A 25,875-nucleotide genomic window follows, 5' to 3' on the forward strand; every position below is an offset into this window, starting at 1 on the left:
TGTCAGAGAAATTTCACCCAGCTGGGATAGGGAAATAGTGCAGACCTTAAGGTGGCACTGATGCTCTCATGCATACACACAGAAAGCCAAAACAGAACAAAATAATGAAAAACAAGAAAGAAGATTCACAAACATGCACACAACCAAACAAAAAGCAAGCAGAACTTAAGACACTGAAATTGTAAGCTTTGGGTAATAGCAAAAATCTCCTTGCAAGTGTACTAAAGCGTCATTAGTATGATTGTTTTAATGGATAAGAGAAGGGACATGGGGGGATGGAATGGGGTGGGAAACAAGACTTAGTTAAGCTACCAATTTTGTCATTTAAGTAGCAGATAAACAGATTTTTCTTTAAAAGGCATGATTTCCCTTTTCTCCAGCCACTTTGATATGGGGAGCTACCAAAATATGATTTCCTCCAAGTCTGGGAGAAATGAAAGAATTAGTCATTAGCTAAGTTTCTCCTTTGTTACTTTGTACATAGAAGCATCAGAAAGATAAATGAAACACCCCTTTTAAAAGGGCAAACTCTAGCTTGAAAAGATTTTTATTGTAGGGTTGAGAGCTTCTTGCACAAACTGATTTAAGGAAGTATTATAAATGGACTAATTAAAGCAAGGGGCCCATAGTTTTGGATCATTCTTTAAAAATGCATAAAAGGGGAATTTAAAATTGTCGGTTTGTACAGTGGTATATACTTCTACATTTTGCTTAAATAACACACTCTCTACTTGAATCTCGCATAAACCTCAGAACTCAACATTTCTAAAGGTGGACTCATTTCTAGTCATCCAATACTGTCCCCTGTCTCAAAAGTTGGCATCAACATCCACAAAGGTGGAATCATAGGGGTTTATTTTTGATCATTTTTTCCTTTCACCATTTATAGCCAATCAGCCACTGCTTCTTGACAATGATTTTCTCTCGAATCTCTTGTTCCTCCATCACCATTGCTGGTTTATTTATTCAAGCACGTGGTTACCCACCTAGATCATCTCAGCTGGTGCCCTTGCTTCATCTCCACTCTTTCTATTCTACCTACCCAATGCAGTAATATCTTTAAAGTGGAAATCTGATATATGGCACCCTATGGCTTAAAATGAATCAAGGAATGCCTATAACAATAAAATAAAGTCTAACTTCCTTAAGAATGTTGGCAAGGTTATCCATAAATCTGACCCTTGTTCATCTCTTCAAATTCATCCCCTATAATATCTTTCTAAGCATGCTATGTAATGAAAAAATGGCAAATCTATAATAAGTGGTTGGTTTTATTGTTCCAGTTTTGATGATTCTTTCACATGTACATAGAGATAGAAAGGGATATATAGGTATTTATATACTGGCTTCTTCCTTCAACCCAACCTTTTATTTTCTTGTCTAAATTTCCACTGAAATTTCCACTAGTGTCAATCAAAAATGTCAATCCACTAAATATATACCAGTAAGTCAGCAGGGTAACGAGTGCTAGGAATTTAACTTCTTACAGCAATTACCATCCGTTTACAGTTTGAAAGAATGAAAAATCTGAAAATTATATGCTGGAATCTGAAAATTATATGCCGGAATACATTATGATAAGAGTCTGAAATGACAACAGGTTGTGATTAAATGAGATCCTCACATTTCTGTTAATTTTCAATATACTAAGCCTCACTTTGCATACTATATTCAACCTAATTCTTGGAAAGTAAGTTTTTCCCCAACCATTCTAGATAAAAATGAACAAGTTTTAAATTGTGCATACTCTGTTTTCAAGAGAAGAAGACCTCAAGGCACAGTGAATGTGAATGGATGCCTAAAGGCAACCACTCAGAAAGCAGCTGATTGGGGCACTCAATTCCTACTAAATAATTCAGAATCTCTAATGGAAATCAGATCCAACGTTTCCTCGGTGGAGGAGCAGCCCTTCTTGGTCACCCAATATTCAGCTAGCTACTCAAGAGCTTTTGAGAACAATAAAGTGAAAGGTAAAAAATATTTTAATGGTGTTCATATTCTCTTGGGTGCTTTCTTGGCATGAAGTTCCCAACTTCCTGACAGCTGCTGCCATTGTGAAGAGACAGAGAGAGCAAAAGAAAGAAATCAATATTTAAATCTGAAACAGCCAGAAAGTTCAATGAGAGGTGCCCGTATTAACTGGTTTGTGTATGTGTTTGGCCTTTCAAAAGCCCGCAGTCTTAAGAAGAGAGAAGACATTTTAAGTAAACAACTCATTAGGAATCACACAGCAAGTATTAGTTAGCTCATGATACACACATTTAATTTAAGGAAGAATATTCATGTGAGATATAGTCTAGAAATTCCAATAACAGAATGAACTGTTGCACAAAGTAATATGCCTATTTCTCTCTTTCTCTCTCTCTCTCTCTCTTTCTCTCTCCCTCTCTCTCTCTCAACAGGAAGAGAATATTGATTTCCCAGTCTTCGCCACCAGCCCCACCCCTTCTCACTATAAGCATTGAGATGAATGAGTTTGTGTCTCTAAAAGCATTAAGCAATCTTCAAGAGAGTACCGCTTTATAAATAAAAAAAAGCTTTAGTATTATTGGGTAGAAATGTTAGAGAGAAAGTTGGAGCTCTTATCAAAGGCTGTTGGTGCCCCGACATTTGCTGTCAGCTCTGAAAAGGTGGCTGTGAAACTCATTGTATCCAATCGTGGTTGGCTTGGGGCCCAGCATACAGTGGGATTTCTGGCCAATGGCCCCGTACAGTGGGACGGCTGGCGCCTGGCCCAGGGATTAGAGGGCTTTCATTTCTTTGTCTCATTGATATTAGTCACAGAATCTCCCTTTTCATGCACAACCCAAACCCGTGCGGGGGCGGGGGGAGAGAGCAGAAGCAGAAATGCTGCAAACTCTGAGCTCTTGTACCCCCAGAATAAGAAGAACATTTCCATTTCCAACTCAGTTATCCAACATCTGCATCTATTTCTTTATGCACATTTAGCAGGAAATGGATAGTTTGGTGTATCCTTGAAAGAAAAATTGCTTTATAGGCATAAGTTACTGCAAGTTAGCCTTGGACAAACAAGGTATTCAGTATCTCCAGGCTTCCTTTGCTTCTCCCTCTCTCTTCCCCTCTCCTTCTCTTTCTCTCTAATGAACAAATGACTATTCTGAAATTTCATCTCAAGGAGCAATTTTGGTAAACATAATTTGCGGGCACATTTCCTTTCATTTCTAGATGTGTGTGTGTGTACCCTTTGCCAAAAGGTCATATGTAATATATCATTTGTTGACAGGTTTCCTTTGATTCCTTCCTTACGTGTGTGTGTGATTGTGTATTTGTGTGTAGGTGTGTGGTAGATGCTTTGCAGACCATCTGTACTAATATGCCCTAGAGCCACTTTCTCCTTGAGTCTTGGAAAATGTTTTGCTGACTTCCATGGGCTAAACTTTGGTCTCAAATAATAATAATCTTGGCTTAAATATTCATGCCCAATGGAAACTGAAAGTCATTTCCAAAATAAAACTAGGGCCATGAATTACTAAATAACAACGGATCTTAAAATAAACCACAGAGCCCCAACATATCTGAACAGGATGACTCAGGCTCACATCCCTTTGCCTGATTCCCCTAAAAAAATCTTCTGATACAAGAAAGGAAATACTAATGTCTGAAGGAGGGTCTCAGCTGAGCGCATGGGCATAACCTTGCTCCTTTTCAGTATATTGCAGAACTGCCATTAGTGAGAAATTTGTTCATCTCAAGTATAAAATATGTACATTTTCTGGAAGTGGTAGAGGGAGTCAGTGAGAGACAGACAGACAGGCAGACAGAAGAGGGGCAGGGAGTGGGGAAAGAACCCTAGACAAGATAGAAATGCCTCTGTGAAAAGTTGTCACCATCTTCATCAGAGGATTAAACTTCTGCTTCCTCAGCTCTGACAGAGTAATATGATATCTATCCTTATGGGTTCCTGATATGCATCAAATGAGAAAATATATGTGAAAGACTTTGTAAAACTTACAATATTTAAAGAAAGTGGAGTTGCTGTAGCACTTGAAGATGGTAATATTTAAGAGGGAAAATGAAAAGAAAGATGGATTTTGTTCAGAAAAAGACACGTTAACTATGGACTTCCAAATTCCTAAAATTATAATAATAAATATCCAATTATATAATAATATAATAAAATATCCAGTCCCATACTCAGAATAGCAGGATCTTAGATTACTTGTTCTACTATATTGTAAAGAGAAGAATATGAAGGTCAAGAGCCATTGGTGGTTTATCCAACGTCAGAAAACTAACTAGCAACAGATCAAGGGAATCTGATTCTGCTCATTTTTAACCCAGTATTCTTGAGTCTGCATTCCTTCCAAATGACAACTCACTGTTTCTATTTTTGTTTTTTTAAACAATGAACTCTGAGAGAGGTGTTGGAGGTGAGGGAGCAGTTCATTGCTACTGTGTAAACCTGGAAAGTCTTCATGGTGCAGGAGGAACTTGACTGAAGAATAGGGTTTGGGTAAATGCAGCAGAGCAGGGAAGACCTTATCAGTCCAGAAAAATAGCAAGAAATTATGAGGCGTAAAGAAGCATGCTATGTACAGAGGCTGCTGGGGAGAACTACCTAGCTACAGTAGAAATGGATATTGGAGACGATGAGAAATGAAGCACATTATTAAGGGCCAAACTTTAGACGATGTCATTCAAATACATTTTACCTGCACTGTAAAAGTTTGGATTATTGAATCAAAGACTGACAAGATGACAAGTTCTTAAAGGATTTTCTTTCTTTTAGTCTGTCTCCATGCTTTATACGTCTGCCAAATTAATCTTCCTAAATACTGCTTGCACCGTGTCAGTCTGTTTCAGACACCTCCACATCTCTGCAGGGTTGACAATAAAGGCAGACTCAAGATCTGCCCCAAAGTGACCTTCGCTCCAACTCAAGTTTGCTCCCAGATCTGGCCTCTGCTTCAGCCAAAATTGCCCACAAACCATACCCAGCATTTTTTCTGGACTTCATGGGCTTCCCTGGCTAGAATAATTGCCATCTCTGACTTGACTCATAAAACCCATTCTTCAAAACCAGTATAAAATTTTCAATTTCTATTAAGTGTTCTTTAATTTTTCCTGACTTTTGCTGTGGATGCTTTTTCCTCTGAACTGAGGAAACAACCCTTCATTATAAACTCATACACATTTGTCGGTAATGCCATATGTGTAATCTCTTTGAGGACAGGGCATGTGTCTTCACATGTTGCTTTGTCTTTGTGTATCCCCAGCATAAGTGCTGCCTAGATGAGCTGGTGTTGAACCAGAATCTGAGGGTTGATTAGTCAGGCACCTACACACTGCAGACATCCTTCTTTGTTGACTATCAACAAAATATCTGTTAATAATAGGGGTTAGCAATCTAATTTGGGAAATGAGCAAAGAAAAACTGATTTCCTAAAATAAAGTGGTTTACCTTTGAGAGTCTTAGGATACAGCTTTTATTTAAGGGAAAGTACATATTTAAAGGACTTGTTACTTCATAACATATTATTTCCTTTACACACCGATCTAGTCCCAATATAATGCAGTGTCTGCCCCAGGCTTTTACATAGTAATTTTAAAGGTTCTTTATTAGTTTAGCGAATGATGATATCGTGTTTATTAATAACCAAGCAGTGTTCTAGACATTTTAAAAGCTTCGTTTTCTTTGCAAACTTGAGAGGCAGGCACTGTTATTATCCTTATTTTTCAAATGGTAAACCAAGGCACAGGGGGGTTAAATAACTTACCAAAGATCACACAGCCAGTAAGTGAAAGTCCCAGCCTTTGAAACCAGGAAGTCTGACTAGAGTCAATGTCATTAACCACTACAGCTAGCTACCTCATTATTTGATTTTGTAAAAAATTTTCTTGAGGTCCATTTAAGAATTTTAGTTATATACAATAAAATGCACTCATGTTAAGTGTACAGTTTGAAGATTTTTAATAAATGTATATTTCCATGCAATCACCACATCAATAGATTATTTGGTGGTTCTATCAACTTCTCCCAACCTGAATTGCAGTCTCGGGCAACACTGATCTGTTTTTTGTCAATGTAGATTAGGCTAGGTTTTCTAGAATTTATATAATATAATAATACAGTATATGCTCACAAGTGTCTGTCTTGTTTTGCTCATTGTAATGTTTTTGAAGTTAATCCATGTTGTTGTCATGTATCAGTAGTTTATTCTCTTATTGCTGAGTAATATCTCATTGAATGGATCTACTACATTTTATTAACACATTCAACAACTGATGGATTTTCAATTTGGGGCTATTAAGAATAAAAATGTTATGAACATTTATATACAAAATTTTGTGTGGGATACATATTTTTATTTAACTTGAGTAAATACCTAAGAGTGAAAAGTCTAGATCATATGATAGATGTATTTTTAATTTATTAAATTTATTAACAGCTGCCAAACTGTTTTCCAAACTGGTTGTATATTTTTATATTACCACCAATGCTTAGGATTGTCAATATTTTTAATTTCAGCTCTTTGAGTAGGTAGGTAGTAGTATCTCATTGGGGTTTGAGTTTGCATTTCCTTGACAGGGCAAATGATGTTAAGCATTTCTTTCTATGTTTATTGGCATTTATATATTTTATTTTGTGATGTGTCTGTTGAGATCTTTTGGCAATTTTTTATTAGGATGGCTGACATCTGATTATTGAGTTATATGGAATCTTTAATATCCTGGATCACGATCTTTGTCAGACACATATTTTGAGAAGACAGCTGGCCCTCCTGTATCTGAGGATGTGGAACCCATGGATACAGAGGGCCAACTGCACTATGCCTCTTTATATAAGGGACTTGAGCATGGGTAGGTTTTAGTATCATGGGGGTCATAGAACAAATCTCTCCGGCAAATATTGAGGGAAAACTGTATTTATTTTCATTGTCAGGATTGCCTCATTATTTTTATAATGGCTTTCAAAGAGCAAAATTTTAATTTTGATGAAGTGCAATTTCTCAATGTTTTAATAATAGTTCGTGCTATTTATGTCCAATCTATGAAATCTTTGCCTACTCCAGAGTAACGAAGATTTTCTCCTACTATTTATCTAGACATTCTATAGCATTTGCTTTTACATTTAGGTCTATTTGGAGTTAATTTTTCTCTATGGTGTCAAAGTTTATTTCTTTCCATGTGGATATCCAGTTCTTTCAGGACCATTTGTTGGAAAGACCATCTTTTCTCCACTAAAATACATTTGAGTCTATTTGTGAATTGATGATTTTGTTCTTCATTGACCCATAAGTCTATATTTATGCCAGTACTAAACAATAATTTTGATTATTTTTACTTTACAGTAAGACTTGATACCAAGCAGTGTGTCTTCCAAGTTTGTTCTTTATTTCTAAAAATGTTTTGCCTATTTGATAGACATTTTTCCAAAGAAGATATACAGATGGCCCAGAGGCACATGAAGAAATGCTCAACATCGCTAATTATCAGATAAATGCAAATGAAAACCACAATGAGATATCACCTCACACTTGTCAAAACGTATGTCATCAAAAAGTCTACAAATAACAAATGTTGGTGAGGATATGGAGAAAAGAGACCCCCAGTACACTGTTGGTGGGATTGTAAATTGGTGCAGCCACTGTGGAGAACAGTATGGAGGTTCCTCAAAAAACTAAAAATAGAACTACTGTATGATCCAGCAATTCCACTGCTTGGTATATATCCAAAGAAAATGAAAACACTAATTTGAAAAGATACATGCACCCCAATTTTCACAGCAGCATTATTTACAAGATATGGAAGGAACCTAAGAGCCCATTAGCAGATGAATGGATAAAGAAGATGTGGCATACACACACACACACACACACACACGCATACACACACACAAACAATGGAAAACTACTCAGTCATAAAAAAGAATGAAGTTCTGCTCTTTGGAACAATGTAGGTGGACCTATGCTTATTGAACTAATTAAGTCTCTAATTAATTGAACTAATTATTGTCTCTATTAAGACAGAGAAAGACAAATACTTTATATTATCACATATGTGGAATCTAAAAAATAAAACAAAAGAACGTATATAACAAAACAGAAACAGACTCACAGATATAGAGAACAAACTAGTGGTTACCAGTGGAGAGAGTGAGCGAGGGAGGGATGAGATAGGAGTATGGGATTAAGAGATACAAATTACTATGTATAAAATAAATAAGCAACAAGGACATATTGTACAGCATGGGGAAATTTAGCTATTATTTTATAATAACTTTAAAAGGAGTATAATCTTTAAAAATACTGAATCAGTATGTTGTACACCTGAAAATAATATAATATTGTAAATCAACTATACTTCGAGGAAAAAAGTTTTTTAATTAAAAATATTTTTAAAATGTTTTGCCTATTTGAGATCCTTTGCACTGCCATAGGAATTCTGGTATCGCTTTGTCAATTTCTATAAAAAAGCCTCTTGGGATTGGGTTTGGATGACATTTAATCTATAAATAAGTATGGAGAGAATTTCATCCTAACAATTTAAAATTTTCAAATCAATGAACATAATGAATCTCTCCCATTTCTTTAGGTGTTCTATAACTTTTATCAGAAATGTTTGTTGTTTTGCAGTGTATAAGCCTTTGACATGTTTTGTTAAATTTATCCCACAAAGCAGTTCATGCTTTTGATATGTATTTTTTAATATTTCATTTTCCAATTGTTCATTGCTAGAATATAGACATAAAATTGACTTTTATAATTTGTATCCAGCTAAAGACACTTTTTAGTTCTAGAAGCTTTTCTGTGCATTCCTGACAATTTTCTATGTACATACTCATGTCATATGAGAACAAAGGCAGTTGTACTTCTTCCTTTTCATTATTTTTCTTTCATTTTCTGGCTTTATTTTACTGACTAATGTCTCCAATATAATATCGAATAAAAGTGGTAAGAATGGTCATTCCTGCCTTGTTCCTAATCTTAGATGGAAAGCATTCACTTTCACTATTAAGTATCACATTAGCTGGAGGCTTTCTGCAGATATGTCTTATCAGAACAACGATATTCATTTATATTCTTAAGTTGCTGAGAATTGTTATCATGAATGGGTGTTGAATTTTTTCAAATGCTTTTCCTGTATATTTAATATGTTCCTTTTGTTTCTCTAGTTAATCTGTTAAAATGGTGAATTCTATTGTTTGATTTTCACATGTAAAACCAAACTTGCATTCCAGGGATAATCATCCAATTTATGTACAGTATTATATTTTTTTCTACATTACTAGTATTGATTTGATGATATTCGTTAAGGACTTCTGCAGCCATGCTCATGATGGATATTGGTCTGTAGATTTTATTTTCTTGTAACGTGTGATCAAGCTCCTTTATGTGTTTCAGGCTTGATTTTCTGGATGAGTGTGGGGGAGGCCACTGCCCAAGTCCTTCTCCTCAGCTTTGCCAGTTTAGAACCTTGATTTTTAGCAGTTCCTGACAAGAAAGACAAGATTGAGGGGCTTGAGTCAAGCTACTTAGATTCATAAGAGACTGAGTGATAAAGTGCACATTTATAAAATTTCAGGCAGAAATTCTAGCAGGCATTGTGGGTTGCTTCCCAAATCCTTTCCACCTTTTCCTTTTGCTGGCAGAGTCTATGGCTGTGTGACTAGGGGTCTATTCTCCACTGGGGTTTGGGCTTTATTTTAAGCCACATATGCCTGAAGCTCCCTGACCCCATATTGAAGAGACTTGGTTCACAAATTGGAGATGAATCAAAAGAGTCAAAAGATGGAAAGACCTGGGTCCTTGAAGACTTTAAAACACTGTCTACCAACCTGTGTTGTTTGTGAGATAAATTCCTGAATTACTTAAGCCCTTCTTAGTTGAGTTTTCTGTTTTCTTATCAAAAAACAGCAAAATCATTTAAAAAATTACCTGAAATTGAAGTAAGTTTTGTAATATAGTTGCAGGGAACAAAAAATCAAAGGTTTTTTAAAAAATTACCTTTCAACTATTCCAGAGAGAGGATGAGAAATGTATTAAAGGGACTTCTGTCAAACTGAGGGCATGATGAATTGTCCTTTTGCATTCTAGCCATATTGAAGAACTCAGGGTGGTAATCAAGAATCTAAACATCCTGCCAAGCAGGCAATCCAGGAGACATGCTGGCCAATTTTTCAGCAGGTTCCTTCACATTTTTTAACTTCATGTTGCTCACACTTCTCCTTGTACTTGTCACTGCAGAATCAGCGGCCTCATTTTCAAAACACCCTTAGGACACGTTATAATGTCTATGACTTCAAATCATCTTTCATTTAGTTATATTTTAGCCTGGTAACACCCATGCACTGGGCTCATTAATTACCCCTGGAGAGGCTGGGAACTGACACGAGCAAACCAAGGTGACTGCTGACAGGCGCTTTTGGGGGCAGAGAAAGTATGAAAGGGTAAGTTTGGGGTTAGTTATTCTTCACGAGAAACAGGGACACGCGGAAGAAGTCTGGACAGTGGATTACTGCTGTAGCCTCCTAACTGGGATCTCTGCTTCCACCTTTGCCCTCATGTGGTCCATTCAACACAGCAGAGAGACCCTGTTGGACCAGAGTCCCGTTCTGCCCCTCTTCACGGCTTCCCACCTCATTCAGAACAAAAGTGGAATTCCTGTGTCCTTGCGGTGGACACAGGTCTTGCATGTTCTGGCTTGTTACTTTCCTCACCTCCATGCACTACGTTCCTGCCCCAGTGACCTCCTCACTGGTCCTCTGTCACATCCGGCAAAGTCAGATCTTTGAATTTGCTGACCTTTGTCTGGAGGTCCTTCTCCCCAGTATTTGCTTAGTCAGCTCCCTCACCTCTTTTAAGTCTTCACTCACATTTCGCCCCAGAAAGTTTTTCCTCCCCCAAATTGATGATTTCATCTTCCTTCACAGTCTTTTTTTCCATGGCACTTATCACATCCTTAAAAAAATTTAATTCCTTAATTAATTTCATTTGCCTGTTTATTTATATAAACAAAAATGTAAGCTGTATGAGAGTAGGGATTTTCATCTGTTTTTGTTCATGGCTCTATTCACTCAAAAACTTAAGTGCTCAGAGAATGTCAGCTAAATAAATGAAATGACTTGAAATCTTAGATCAACAGACCCATGACTGTGACACAGGAAGACGTTGAAGTTGCACATTTTAGAGTGCATTAGAAAACATCTTCTTCTTAAACTTTGGTGTACGTGCTGGGCTAATATCAATCTCATAGACTTCTATTTCTTAAAAAGAAACTCTCGGGCTTCCCTGGTGGCGCAGTGGTTGAGAATCCGCCTGCCAAGGCAGGGGACACGGGTTCGATCCCTGGTCCGGGAAGATCCCACATGCCGTGGAGCGGCTAAGCCCGTGCGCCACAACTACTGAGCCTGTGCTCTCTAGAGCCCGTGAGCCACAGCTACTGAGCCCACGTGCTGCAACTACTGAAGCCTGCATGCCCAGAGCCCGTGCTCCACAACGAGAGAAGCCACCGCAATGAGAAGCCCGCACACTGCAATGAAGAATAGCCCCCGCTCACCGCAACTAGAGAAAGCCCGTGCCCAGCAACAAAGACCCAACACAGCCAAAAATAAATAAACAAAATAAATAAATTTTAAAAAAAAACTCTCTTTAATCTTCCTTTATATTTTTAAAATACAGTGGTTAAAAATGGCAATTATAGCCCCTTCCAGACATTATCATCTCTCATTAAGAGCCTGGGAAGCATGGTGGTGATGATTGTAGAACAATGTGAGTGTACATAATGTCAGAGAGCTGTACACTTGAAAATCATTGTATATTTTACCACAATAAAAAATAAATAAAATTTTTTTAAATTAAAAAATGCAATGGTTAATAATGTTTGTCAGGGTTTCTCAAGGTCAGCTCTATTAACATTTCAGGCCAAATAATTCTCTGCTGTGGGAGCTGTCTGGTGCATTGTAGGATGTTTAGCGGCATCCCTGGCCTCTACTCACTACATACCAGTAACAACCCCTCCCCTAAGCTGTGACAGCCAAAAACGTCTCCAGTCATTGCCAAATATTCACTTGAAGGCAAAATTGCTCCTGGTTGAGAACCACTCATGTAAATAATTTTCATATGTTCCTATTTGAATAAAGGGTTATATTTTTGATATAACACATGTAATGGAGTGGAAATCGTGGGGATCTCATGCTTATTTTATCAACCCTATAGATAAGCACCATAATAACTGGTAGCAACATGTTACATTTGTAGATGTTAAGATAATATTTAAGAAGGTAGAGAAAATGGATAACTCCTTGTTTAATGGCCTGGAAATTTCACCCCTATGTAGTGAGAGTGAATATGGAGAATTCTCTTTCAGTAAAGGGTCTGGGAAAAATAATAATAAAAAGTGATAATGTCCATTCCTCCACAATTTATACAGGTAAAATCAGATTAAAACAAACATTGCTGTATTTCATTGGGTAAATGGGATCACAAAAGGGAAACAGGCAACAGGAAGTCTGTGTGTAGAAAGAAGATAGTTCCTTAGTCATTTATTTCATTTGAGGATGGTGTGTGGCAGGTGTATGGAGAGTTTGGTTATGGGGATAGACTAGAGGTGTGTAAGTGAATGTCTGATGCCTCTGCTTTTGAAGAAATGGATGGATTGATTGACTGATTCAAAGCACTGCTTGTAGAGACAGCTCTTTGTCCCCACCCAGCTCCACCATGGTACACTTGTCTACATAGCTGTCAGAGTTCCTAAGTCCCTAAGAACTACTTCCCACAAAACAATGCTTCTTATTTTGGGGTTTAGGTTGAGTTCAAAGTACATGTAAATTTTAAGAGTTATATAAGGCACTTAGGCCATCATCAAAAAATCTACAAACAATAAATGCTGGAGAAGGTGTGGAGAAAAGGGAACGCTCCTACACTGTTGGTGGGAATGTAAATTGGTGCAGCCACTATGGAGAACAGTATGGAGGTTCCTCAAAAACTAAAAATAGAACCACTGTATGACCCTGCAATCCCACTCCTGGGCAAATGCCCAGAGAAAACCATAATCCAAAAAGATACATGCACCCCAGTGTTCATTGCAGCACTATTTACAATAGCCAGGACATGGAAGCAACCTAAATGTCCATCAACAGAGGAATGGATAAAGAAGATGTGGTCCGTATATACAATGGAATATTACTTGGCAATAAAAAGGAACGAAATAGTGCCATTTGCAGAGACGTGGATAGACTTAGAGACTGTCATACAGAGTGAAGTAAGTCAGGAAGAGGAAAACAAATATGGTATACTATCGCTTATATGTGGAATATAGAAAAACGGTACAGGTGAACTTATTTGCAAAGCAGAAATAGAGACACAGATGTAGAGAACAAACTTATGGAAACCAAGCAGGGAGGGGGGTGGAGTGAATTGGGAGATGGGGATTGACATACATACACTACTATGTATAAAATAGATAACTAATGAGAACCTACTGTATAGCACAGGGAACTCCGCTCAATGCTCTGTGGTGACCTAAATGGGAAGGAAATCTAAAAAAGAGGGGGGTTATATATATATATAAAACTAATTCACTTTGCTGTTCAGCAGAAACTAACACAACATTGTAAAGCAATTATACTCCAATAAAAATTAATAAAAAAGTTATATAAGGCACTTAATAGATATTTATCAAACTGAATTAAAAGGATGTTACCTCAGAACTATAGGAAATGGAAGTATATCTTGCAACCACATTTGGGGTGGGCGCCATCAAATGATAAGCTGAAAGGAAGTAAAAGGAGCAAGACGAAGAGCAGGAAAAAACGCATGAGCGGAGGAGAACCTCAAAATTTCCTTTCTGAGAATGTTTGGGTAAATTTGTTTTATACTTAATCATTTTTGCGCAATACTTTCATCTAGATCACAGATACTCATCTATGTGTTACTTAAACAATCCTAGGTATATTACCTTAGCTTCTTTCCTCATTCGAAGAAAAATGTAATTCCAGAAAGACACAGCTGTGTCTGTCTTCCTGTAATTCCAGGAAGCCCAGCCTCTGAGTTTTACAAACCTCGAGGAGAGGAGTTCGAGCTACGTTCCTTAATCCCCTAAATTCTTGGGTGTCAAATGCATGTCACTAAATAGGTCACTAAATGCACCAAGGAAGCCAGAAAAGGAAAGAGCCCCCTAAAGGAAAGTGGCATTTAATTGGGAACTTTCAGACATCTGTCACTCTGTGACAGGAGCAAAAAAGTCCTTTGCACACATGGTGACGCGCAGGTGGGATGGGACTGACAGCTAAAGTGACTGAAGCTGTGCGGGGGGAGGGCGATAGGCGTGGGGACAAATGAGAGCTGGTCTTGAAGACTGCTTTTCCACCCTGAATATCATTTAAAAAGAATCTCCGGGGGCCCAAACTGTAGTTTAAGATGCCATCAGTTGTCCATTTAAGATGCGCTACTTGATAAACTGGCGTACGCACCCACCTAAAGAAGAGGTCATGCACAAAGTTTGGGAAAGAGATACTGCATCTGTCTCTGCTAAAAACGAAACAGTGCTTCATCCTCTGGCCTCTGGGTTCAAATCCGCGTGCTGGCGCGGGTGGGAAGATACTGCCCCTGGAGGACCCTGCTTTTAATAAGTTTCCCAATCAGCTCTCGAGGGAAAGGCGCGCTCCCCCCTCGCCCGGCCCTCGTATTCTCCCTGCCAGCTCCTCTCCTCCCTCCCACTCTCCATTTCCCTTCCGTCCCCTCCCCGGCAGGGCGTGCTCCACTCCGAGGCAGGATCTGTCTGGTCCCCCGCCTTCCAGTCCGAAAATCCCGCCAAGGGAGCCGCAGAGCAGAGGAAAAGCCAAAGTGGGGAGAGGGGAAGAAAGAGACCAGCGAGTCACCGTGCGTGCCGGAGGCAGGGAGCAGGCGCGGCCGCGAGCAGCAGTGCCTCGGGTACCTGGACTCCGGGCAGAAAACCTCGCCCCGACCAACAAAGGCAGCCTGAGCGCACGCGGCACGTTCGCAACTCCGAGTAAGTGGAAGGGAAGGCGCGGTTCCCCCGAGAGGTCTCCGATCGACTTCCCCTTCATCCTCCGCCACTTTTCTGGGTGCCCGCGGATGATCGTGGTAGGAGTGGGAGAGAGGCTGCTGGTGTCTTTGCTGGTGCGGCTGCTTTCAAAACTGATTTGCTCCAGAGGCATATTTTGGGGGCGTCTGGTCAGGATGGTCAGGGTGCCCATAGATGGGTGGAAGGAAAGAAGCTTTTGTGATGTTTTGTGCGCATTTGGACCGTGTTCCTGCTTCCAGCGGAATGGAGAACATGCAGGGGCTTTGGCTCTTTGTAAAACCTGAGTTAGTAGGTGTGTCTGCGGCTGGGTGGAGAAGAGAGAGAAAGTCAGGCAGCCTGAGCAAGCGGGGTTCATTTTCCCATCCTTCCCCTGCTTCCCGGATTGCCCCAGGGCTTGCCAGCTGATGCGTCTTCGCTGGCGTTTCTAGGTACCAAGCGGGGGCTTGTGCCTCCCAGTGCCAGCTGACCTTGCGGGTCCCTCGCAGAGCATCCGGCCACTCTTTGTCCTGCCTGCCAGCCCAGGAATGGTTCTAGAAATGGTTACGTCCAAAGTTTAAAAGACACACCTTGAATCCCATTTCTCATTTGAATAATTTTAAGAACTGCCCTGTACAGAGACACTTGAACTTTTCATTTCACCCACATAAAGCTAGGGTATATTAATTACCAATCTGCTAGATTCTTAGTTTCTGAGTTGATGTTTCTAATAAGTTAAAATATTTTAAAAGAGAGGAATGTATTCAACTCCTTCCCTTCTCTACTTAACACACAGAACATAAAACTTGCTCTCTCTTCAACACACACACACAGACACACAAACACCTTTTTCTTTAACACAACACGCAGGAACACCAGAACACACGCTGAGTTTATTTACACTCCTGTTAACTCACCCCTGCCTCTGTTAACAGCTGCTCTACAAGTCTGGGGGATACATTGAAAAAGTAGGAGTGGCATGTGGGGAGGGGGGGGGTGAGGTGACGGTTGGGAAGAATGAACAATTCGAGAGAAATCAAAGTTCCAGTCTTTTGGCATCTTTTGTTTTCATCTGGAGGGTTATTTAGGCATTTTGCTTTAACAACTTGAGAAAGGTGACCTACGGGTGTGTGTTGGAGGGAAGGGCCTGGGAGGAGATCCAGGAACTATCAAGAGGAGCTTTCGAACTAATAACGAAGCAATTTCACAATCTCAGGCAAATGTGGAGTTGACGAAACAGCAAAGCCCTTTTTATCCCCGTGATCATCTGGGGATGAACTGATATTTGAAATATTGAAAGGTAATGGGAGTGAAACAAAAGAGGTGTCTCCCAGAGTAGAAAATAAAGCTTCTATTTTCCATCTTCATTATGTTCCTTTTTAAGTAAATTATGCATTCTAAAGACCAAATCATTAAAAAAAAATTTATAGTCCAGTTAAATTCAAAGGAAATTAGAGTGGATATTTTCTTTTTTCTCCCTTTGGGACATGAGTTATTTCAGAGTGGCAATATTTGTACTTTCTCATTTAAATTAGAGGATGGGCTTTTAAAAAATTATGTTGTGAAAAAAACCTCTAATACCATTATTTTGTGCTTTAAGAAACTTTGGTACTTTTGATTCTCTAATTGTACTTTAAATCTGTAGAAGTTGATCTTTCATCTCCTCCTGTTCCCAGGCCTCTTTTAGGACATTTTTTTTGTTATCATTTAGGGAAAGGTCTCTATAAGGAACACCCACCTGAAGCCATACTTAACGCATTAGGTGCTGTGTTCCAGGTGTTTGCTTGTCGGTACAAATGTATTATATTTTCAAAGCTAGAGTGTGAGAGAAAAGAAACTACAGTTAATATGTGACTTTTTATTATCTGACTTTTCAATGGGGTATTATATAGAATGAGAATGATAACATATATTTAAAATATTTATAGTACAATATATTATGTTTATAATACATAACTTTGTGGTCTCCTAGACCTCTTTTCATGGTATTGGGTATAATAAATTTACTGATTTTTTGAAAATTTCCATGTACCTATTTAATCTTCACATATAGCAATATGTGGCAGAACCCACATTTTTTAATGAACATTTTTGATGTTTTTACTCTAGAAAAGCTAGTTGGCCTGGTTTGAATTTTCACAGAACCTGATCATTGGAAATAACTTGAGAGAAATAAGGTCCCCAAATAATTTAATCACTTTTATCAATAAAATCAATCTTAGATATTAAGTATTTTGGGTTTAAATATTTTTTTCCTTTTGAAGATACTCTTGCTTTCTTATTTAAGTGACATTCTCATATGAATTCTGATCATATTCTTATTTGCCATGTGGTATTTTATTACTATTGCAAATTTTCTCAGGAGACTGAGTTTGGGTGGCTTGTTCGAAATGGTGTATGAGTTAATGGTGGATTGAGGGCCAGTAGTTAGAATTCAGATTATATATTCCAGTTCTCCCAACACTTACACTTTTTAATATGGGACATAGTGAATAGGATGGCTGACCTTGACTTCCCTCCTAAAAGTAATGCCTAAACCGAGACAACCCGGGGTGATCAGGGAGCAAGCTGGTTTACACCTGAGTGCAGGTCAGTCCCGTTTAAAGAGATGCTCATCTTTAAGCATCAGGTGAGTCAGGCCTCCCAACAGCCCTTGTTTGAATGCTGAGTGGAGCTTCTCTAAGGGTGGCGAATGTTGTCTCTTTTGGCTGCAGTTCTAATGAATAATCAGAGAACTTTTGTTTCCTTTTGACACAAAACCATGTCATTGCCCTGGGGTAAAATAATATTCAGATATGGAGCTTCTCTTTACAAGCTGGGCCAGCTTTTTTCCTTCCAGAGTCAATTGGCTTGAGTGGAATTTGGACCACAGCCTCACTTTGGAAATTTCTCCATTCTTGATGTTTATGGCCCATTCAATTTTCCATCCACTGGGCCATTTTTCCATGCACTTCTTGCCAGTCTTGTATGTGGCATAGTTTTCCACATGGCATAGGTGTCATACGATCTTTCTAGATTGTCAAATATAACAAGCCTTTTGTTCCTCCCTATTTTAGTATTTGGTAAATGACAAGTTAAGATTTCTGTGGTTTAGAAGGATAACTATAATGTAACGTTATCAGAGGGCATTATAATTATGGTAATATTGCAGATTTGATTATGTAGATCACATTCACCACAAATCCCTATTTCTTCAAAGTAAGCAGGGAATACAGTGAATAATTCATGCTTAAGATATTTTGAGAAATAATTTAATTTTTTCTACTGGGCTTTATTTTGGAGCCATTTCTTCATAGTAGGTTTAGATAAAGTGACATTTCAAATAAAGACATCATCATAATGAGTTTCCTAAAAGCAGAGTTCTTAGATTCTGAAACTTCATAGTTAGTGAAAAAAATCTATTGTTACATATTAATCTTGAATGAAGTAAGTCATAGTAACTGACACTTGGGCTCTTAATTCTAAGAATTGTGCTTAATAAAAACCAAAACATCATTGTAAGGCACAAATAGCATTCTGTACCTCTCACCTCTTATTTCCACTTCTTCCACTTTTTATACTGAGATATGAGATGACTGTCCTTCGATGAAATCACAGACATGGAGGGAACAATAGCAAGTCCTCTACCTTCAGCTGTGGAATTTGGGTGAAACAGAATGAACCTGAGATTAACGGCGCCAAGGGAGGGTTTTCCCAGGCAAATCCTCCCTCTAGGTGGCGCTCTAATTCTCCCCTCCACCCACCCTTCTGGCGACTTCAGTTCCTCCCTTCCCAGCAGCGCCAAAACTGGAAAAGCACATCGTTTACCTCTTGGAATTACTGACTTTTACCACCAGCTCCACCCCACCCAGACCATGCACCCCTAGAAGGCAGGGACTCTCTCATTCCTCTCCAGAACCCTAGAATATCTAGAGTGAGACCATTGAAATGCCCAATAAATATCTGATGAATGAGTGAAAAAATAAGTAAATGACTCTGAATACCACTTCCTCTGCTCTTCCTCATGTTCCAATGACCTTGACTGCCTTCTATACTCAATCCCTCTATACATCACCTGGTACCAACTTCCTGTTTAAACCCAAGCACCCCATTCTCAACCTTGAACCTCTAGAAGAAGGCTCTCCTGTCTTTTCCTCTACCTCCTTTATTGCAAACATCATATAGGTCCGCCAGTTCTCTGGAGTGTCTTCCTAATCATATTTCACCTTGTTCATTTTAAAGCTCTCGACCTTGCATGGTCTCTGACTCACCTCCATAATGGAGAAGGAAACCTTACCTCTTCTTTAACAAACTGTGTTCTTCAAAGTCTTAAGACTGAACACTTGGGACATTATTTTCATCATAACTTCATTGTGGCATAGGCCTTTGCTTTTCAGAACTAATAACATTTATTTTCTCATCATATTTTCATAACAATTCTACTTACGTAGGCTGAACAGGATTTTTTTTTTAATTGATAAGGATACAAATTTAAAGAGGTTACGATGACCCCATTATTTAATACAAGAATCTTGACGATCTTAAACGATCTTAAAATTCCTAGTTTGGATATTTTTTTCTCCTCTATAATATAATGCCATATCTTCCTCTGACTAATTAATTTTCTTTCTCAGTTGCCTCTCATGTCAAACCTAAACTCCAGTGTATGTGCAGTAAGCGGCCAAATCACCCAGCGTAGTGGTTTCCTTTCTTCGGTGTTTATCAGAATAACTGGAGTCATGTCTTAGCATCCAGATGCCTGGAGCCCATCCCCAGAGATTCTGATTTGAGAGGTGGAGTCAAGGAAGATGGACATGTGACATGGCACCTGGATGCAGGTGATGTATTAGAAACATTAGCTGTAATGCTCCAATATTTGAGCTCTGAGTTTAAAGAAATCAAGGTAACCACAGCTACGCTTCTTACTAGCTGTGTGACCATTAGCAAATATTGTAGTCTTTCTTGCTTCAATTTCCTTATCCCTAAGATGACAGCACTAATACCTCCTAGGATTGACATGAATATTAACCTAGAAAATGAGTGTGAAGGACAGAACCCAGAGTCTGACTGCTACGGAGTATATGATGAGGATAATGGAAATGCTGATTGTGGGGATGCAGCCCTGCCCCCACCATGAAGGTCCACCCTTGCTTTCCCTCCCCCACTGCTTTATTTCTCATGTCCAGCTGGCATGAGAAAACAAACAAACAGAAACCTAGGTGAGACTTTCTTCTCCTTGAAATGCTTCTGCCCTCTATAGTCTCAGACTGTTCTCTCTAAATGCAGATCCAAAACCCCTTCTGAAAACAAACACACGGAACATGTGATCGTGCTCCAGGCCCCAGGGAATTTGACATGTAAGGTCCCCACATCAGACTGTTGACCTTGGCCTTTCCTATAGCGTCTAGGAGAGCATTTTGCATACAGGGCACTCCCAAGCCAAGGTGCAGCCATCTCATTGCTGATGTTGGTGACACCCATAGCCACGTGCTCTGGCCCTGCTGCCATCATGGAGCCGTCAGCTCAGAGGAAAGAGTTCAGGTTTGGATTCAGGAGCCTGCATTTATCTCATCGCAGTTCTGCCTGATGCTGAGTATGTCCCTGTATCTCCTGGAACCTCAGGGTTTTCATCTGTAAGATGGTGATGATGTTGATGATGATGGTGATGATAGACGCTTTGCCTACCTCATGGGCTGGTGGTAAAGGTAAATCGTAACAATGCACTGTTTATAAACTGTAAACTGCTACACTAAACATAAGCTACTGTTAATAAAATCAGTGGGGCCAGTTCTGCCTGTCTCTTTCCCCAGTTCTGCTGCTTGCCATTATCATTTTCTCAGCACCCCTAGAGATTGCCTAAGATGCTGAAAGGTAAGTTTGACCAGATGAAGTGAGTAGGAGGAAAGATGTGTGACAGGTGTGAAGAAAAGGAAGTCGGAGTAAGAGTGAAAAAAAAAAAGTGAGTAGACAATTCTAAAAAAGGTTAAACTAAAATGGTTATGAATTGTTTTACTAAACATTATGTTATAGGGCTTCCTAAGAGTTGTAAAGGATGCATACCAAAAATTTCAATCGGTTATTCTCACTAAATTTAGGTTTTTACAATTGATTAGCAACACTTTGTTTATACTATAGTTGTGCTTCTCACACTTCAATGTGCATATCAGTCACCTAGAGATCTTGCTAAAATGCGATTCTGATTCAGTAGGTCTCTGGTGGACTCTCAGGGTCTGCCTTTCTAACAAGCTCCCTGGCGATAGCAGCTGCTGGCCTGGGGACCTCACTCTGAGTGACCAGTCACTAGTGTTTAGTTCTATAAATTGGGAGAGCAGGCGAGAAATCAGAACTCTCTAATCATGACATGCATAGCTTGAAACACACAACGAAGGTCATTGACAATAACACTTCCTACTATGTGCAAAAGCTGATCATTCCTGTATCTTCATGTGCAAGTCATATTTACAATGTTGGATTATTTATAAAAGAAATTTGCAGTCACCATCCGATTTACTATTGACTTGACTGAGCCCCTTAAGAATACAAGGCCCGGGCTTCCCTGGTGGCGCAGTGGTTGAGAATCTGCCTGCCAATGCAGGGGACACGGGTTCGAGCCCTGTCCTGGGAAGATCCCACATGCCGCGGAGCAGCTGGGCCCGTGAGCCACAACTACTGAGCCTGCGCATCTGGAGCCTGTGCTCCGCAACAAGAGAGGCCGCGATAGTGAGAGGCCCGCGCACCGCGATGAAGACGGGCCCCTGCTTGCCGCAACTGGAGGAAGCCCTAGCACAGAAACGAAGACCCAACACAGCCAAAAATAAGTAAATTAAAAAAAAAAAAAGAATACAAGGCCCTTTGCCAGGTGTGATCTCAGGCCTCTTACCGGTGTTTCTTCTGGAGCCTTCCCCTGCGAGGGTGTAGGTGAGCCAAACACTGCCGTCGTAATAGTGTTTAGGAAACTTCATTCTTACGATGAGAAGGATGGAATGTAATACGCTTTCTGAATGCTAGAGTATTCTCTTATTTAAGGTTTGAACATCTGTTTTTCCCTTGGATGTGCTCTTCCACACCATAAGGGAAGTAGAGCAGGGACCATCCATCTGTGTGGCTTCCTGGGAGATGCTGGGCTGCCTGAGGAAGGAGCCAAGGACTCTTGCCTCAGAGTCCAGATTCGATCAATAAGGAACATATCTCAGTGACAATCTTAGGTAACAGAGAAAGTCTTCACTCAGGATAAAACAAATGGAGACCATGTAAAACTTTAAAGTAATGTTTTCATAATGGCCTTCCTTATTTGCTAATAATATGGCCTGTTCTAAACCTGCCCATGGGATTATTGCTACCCATAGCAGAGAATCATCGCTCAAGTTGTAACACCTAGTGGCCTTCATTTCTGAGCATTAGAACATCCGAAGGCTTCCACTGGGCATCTTCCAGTTGGCCAGATGGGGTGTCCACGTTAAGTCAGAAGTTGGAACTTTGGCTTAAAAAAATATCCTGCAGCTTTGGAGAATCTTATGCAAGGGCCAATTTAGTTCTTCAAAAAATATTTTCTATAAAATAATGTTGCCTTCTGGGTACAGTATATTTCTTTAGATATGGTCCAAGGTGATCAAATGAGGAAGCCTGAAGCTGCTATAGGAAAGAAAGCAGGGAGTTTATTATGTTATTTTAACTGGTGGAGGTACTTAAGTTTTGAAACAATAATATAAAGCCTTTCTTCTCATCCTCTTTTCTTGATTACAATATATAGTTAACTGTTCAATTCAATGCCTCTGGCAAAATGCAGAATCTTACATACAGCTCAATTCATTTCAAACTTGTGAAAAGTTTGATTAATTTTAATGATGTGAAAAACAGTAAGGGTTTTCTCATTATTATGTTTGTTATTAGGAAAACACAAATATATACCTGGAGAAACACATTATTTTTTCTCATTCTAGAAAAATGTCCATGCTACAAGATAATAAAATTTTTGAAGTTATGAAGAAGGAAAAAAAATGACTTATAATCCTGCTCAAAATGGACACCACTATTAACACTCTGATACACTTTTATAGTTTTTCTGATTTAACCTTTGAAAATAGTTGTACAAATAATTGTGTGTCCTGCTTTTTAGATCAACATAGTAATCGATGTATGCTATATGTTTATAGCTTTCCACACATTAACATGTGCATTTGTTTCTACTAAGTGGGCCAATTAAGATGGAAATTCAATTTATTTAGCTTGACATGGGTAAATTTGAATCATAAAAAAAGCTTAGTAAATTAATCTGATGGACTCTCATTAAAAAGTTGGAAATAGAAAAATGCAAACAAACAAACATAATCCCATGAAGCAAACAAAAAATCTTTCTCCCAGCAAAGGATGTGCTGTTTAGATGGAACAGATAATCTTGTGGACCTTAGTGTGTACAAATTAAAGGTCAAGCTGAGTAAACATTATCTTCCGTTCTTAACCTTGAGGACCCTTCCAGATACATATCCAGGGGTAAAAGATTCCCCAGGGAAGCCACAGCTGCCTGATCCCACCCAGGTCCAATCTCACCCCCTTAGCAGGTCCCAGGAGCCTGGGGAACTTCTGAGCTGCTCTGGGCTAAGAAGAGAGGGCCTAATGCACTGCACGTGGGTAAACTTGCAGGGGCAGCAAACCTCTTTGATGCACCTCACTCCAGGGCTTGACACCCTTTGGGGAATTATTTATTTGCTCTATTATTATTTGGAATGAATAGTGTACAGATTGGCTCTAGTTTAAAGTGAGTCAGATCAAATTTGGGTTTGTCAACCACACTCTTGTTTGTAGAGGAGGGGTGGAAAGCTTTTATTGTCTATGCCAGTATTGGGATTCCCACCAACTTGAGCCTGAAATGATTTCTAGCCTTTTAAAACAGTGGTTTGAGTCTGATGGTTAGGGATCACAGAGTTTGCCCTCTGATATATGATATCTGGGGATTTGAAGATGTACTTCAATGCTGTCATAAATGAATTTGGTTTGGAGAAACAGATCAAAAGCAATTTAGCAGGAATAAGTGGGTAGAGGTGGATTTCTACCAACTTCTCTCTAACTAGATCCACATTTCCTAAAAGCAAGCTAACTGTGGGTTTCCAACATCTCATCCAGTGATGTTCTCTTGCAAGAGGTTAAAATGAGAGCAGTTAACTTCAAAGGCAGCAGAACCAAGAAGACAAAAGAAATAGAAGTGGACTTGAACTGAGACCTTAGGGAAAACATCCAAAACTCTGATAGACAGAAGCCAAGCATGAGCTTGGGGAGAGGAGCTTCAGACCTCACAGAAAACTCTACTAGATAGCGCTGAGGTTTCCTCCACTCCAGATGAACTGCTCGGCAACTCTCTTTGGGCCCTTTTGGCCCATCTGGCTCTGGTGGGGCTCGTTAGGAGATTTCTCTCCAGTGGATTTGTCTTGTTTGCTTTCTAAATCTCCTAAGCTCTACATGCCTCTTAGTATAAAAATGCCATGAAGTCATTCCAGGACAGGGACCAGCCTGTCCCCTCCTTGTTCCTCTCAGAGGAAGTATTTGAAGGCAAAACAGAATCAGTTGTTCTAGTGAAGAGTTGCTGCCTCAAATAGGACTTGAGCAATCTTGGATTCAGGGCCATGACTTAGACAGCCTGGTCACTGGAGTCAACTCATCCATAAAGTTTACACTCTCCACCCCATTGTTTCCATTCATATCTCCCCCACTCTTGCGGGGGCATCATGAAAGGAGACCAAGGAAAAGACCCAGAGGCTCCCTTTCATGGGCACAACAGGATCCCTCCAGGCCCAGGGCTTAGCTACACACACACTAGTTAGCTTCCTGGGTTAGTTTTCTACCCTGACTTCCATTTGCCACCTCTAATGTGTAACGTTAAATATCTTGTTGAAGTCAGAAAAAAAGTTTAGACTTTGGCATTTCTATTATAAATTGTTTAATTTTATTTTGAAGAACAAATATTATTTTCTTGCCTCCTTCCCATCTCAAATTGACCCCTTTCCTTGTCTAACTTCCAAGTCCATACCAAGGTATAGCCAGATTTATCATCATCTATTGGAACTTGAGCAACTATTGAAAATAAGTACAGAAAAGAGGAAGGTGTGACCACTCTTCTTAAGGTGATTTTAATGTTTCTTTGGTGAGGAAGATCAGCCTAAGTATTAAGAGCTGTTTTCCTCAAAAGGGAATAGATTTCACTACTCATCTAATGTGACATTATCTCTATTCTTGGTGGAATTTAAGCAAAATCACACGTTGTCCCTTGAGAATGTTCAAATATTTGTATCTACTATGACTCCTAATGCTGCAGTGAGATTGGAGTTCCTGTGGGGAGGCCAGGAACCTCTGAATTGGAAGAGGTGAGAAATGTGACAGTTGAGTGCAGGACAGTTAGTAAGGCTTTAAGGAGCAAGTAAAAAAATTCTCTCCCAGAAGGTGGAAATGGAGAAATTATGGGACTGTGGCTTATCTGATAAATTTGACTTTTACTGAAATGAGGATGTGGACATACCCAATGAGGAGCGCCATGTGCAATTGAGGGACATTTAAGGTACATCCTAGAAAGGATAAGACATGGAAATATTGACTGGTGTTTCCTGAAGTAAATCTGCAGATCTTATAATAGATTCCTCAAGATAGCATCTAACTGATTTTATTTCCATTTGTAGGTCTCCATATGAAGATGCTTCAATTATTAAATCATTTTGGATTGTCTACCCTTTGTATTTAAAGGAAGTCACTATATTAATTCTGAGTTTCAGTGGTCCTGCATCTTCTCACTGAACCTCTCTGTTCTATACCGTACTGCTAGACAGTTGTTTCTAGTTCTTTCACGTTACCACTACCCAAATAACAAATGGCACATAGTAGGTACTCAGTTCATGTTTATCATTGCATAGAATTAAGATAACCTTT

The 25,875-nt window shown here is 39.3% G+C and overlaps 1 protein-coding gene across 2 annotated transcripts in view; it reads left to right on the forward strand.

The window, feature by feature from the left end:
• The first annotated feature begins 14,666 nt into the window (after nucleotides 1-14,666).
• PTN (pleiotrophin) overlaps nucleotides 14,667-25,875 on the forward strand; it is a 101,738-nt gene continuing 90,529 nt past the window's right edge. Inside the window, exon 1 of one of the 2 annotated variants that reach the window (XM_036864552.1) lies at nucleotides 14,667-14,973. The gene's annotated coding sequence lies outside the window, so the exon portion shown is untranslated. The remainder of the gene's footprint in view (nucleotides 14,974-25,875) is intronic. The other variant, XM_036864551.1, reaches the window with a different exon arrangement.

This window comes from Balaenoptera musculus, chromosome 9 (genome assembly GCF_009873245.2).
Source record: "Balaenoptera musculus isolate JJ_BM4_2016_0621 chromosome 9, mBalMus1.pri.v3, whole genome shotgun sequence".
In the NCBI taxonomy this organism is placed as follows: Eukaryota; Metazoa; Chordata; class Mammalia; order Artiodactyla; family Balaenopteridae; genus Balaenoptera; species Balaenoptera musculus.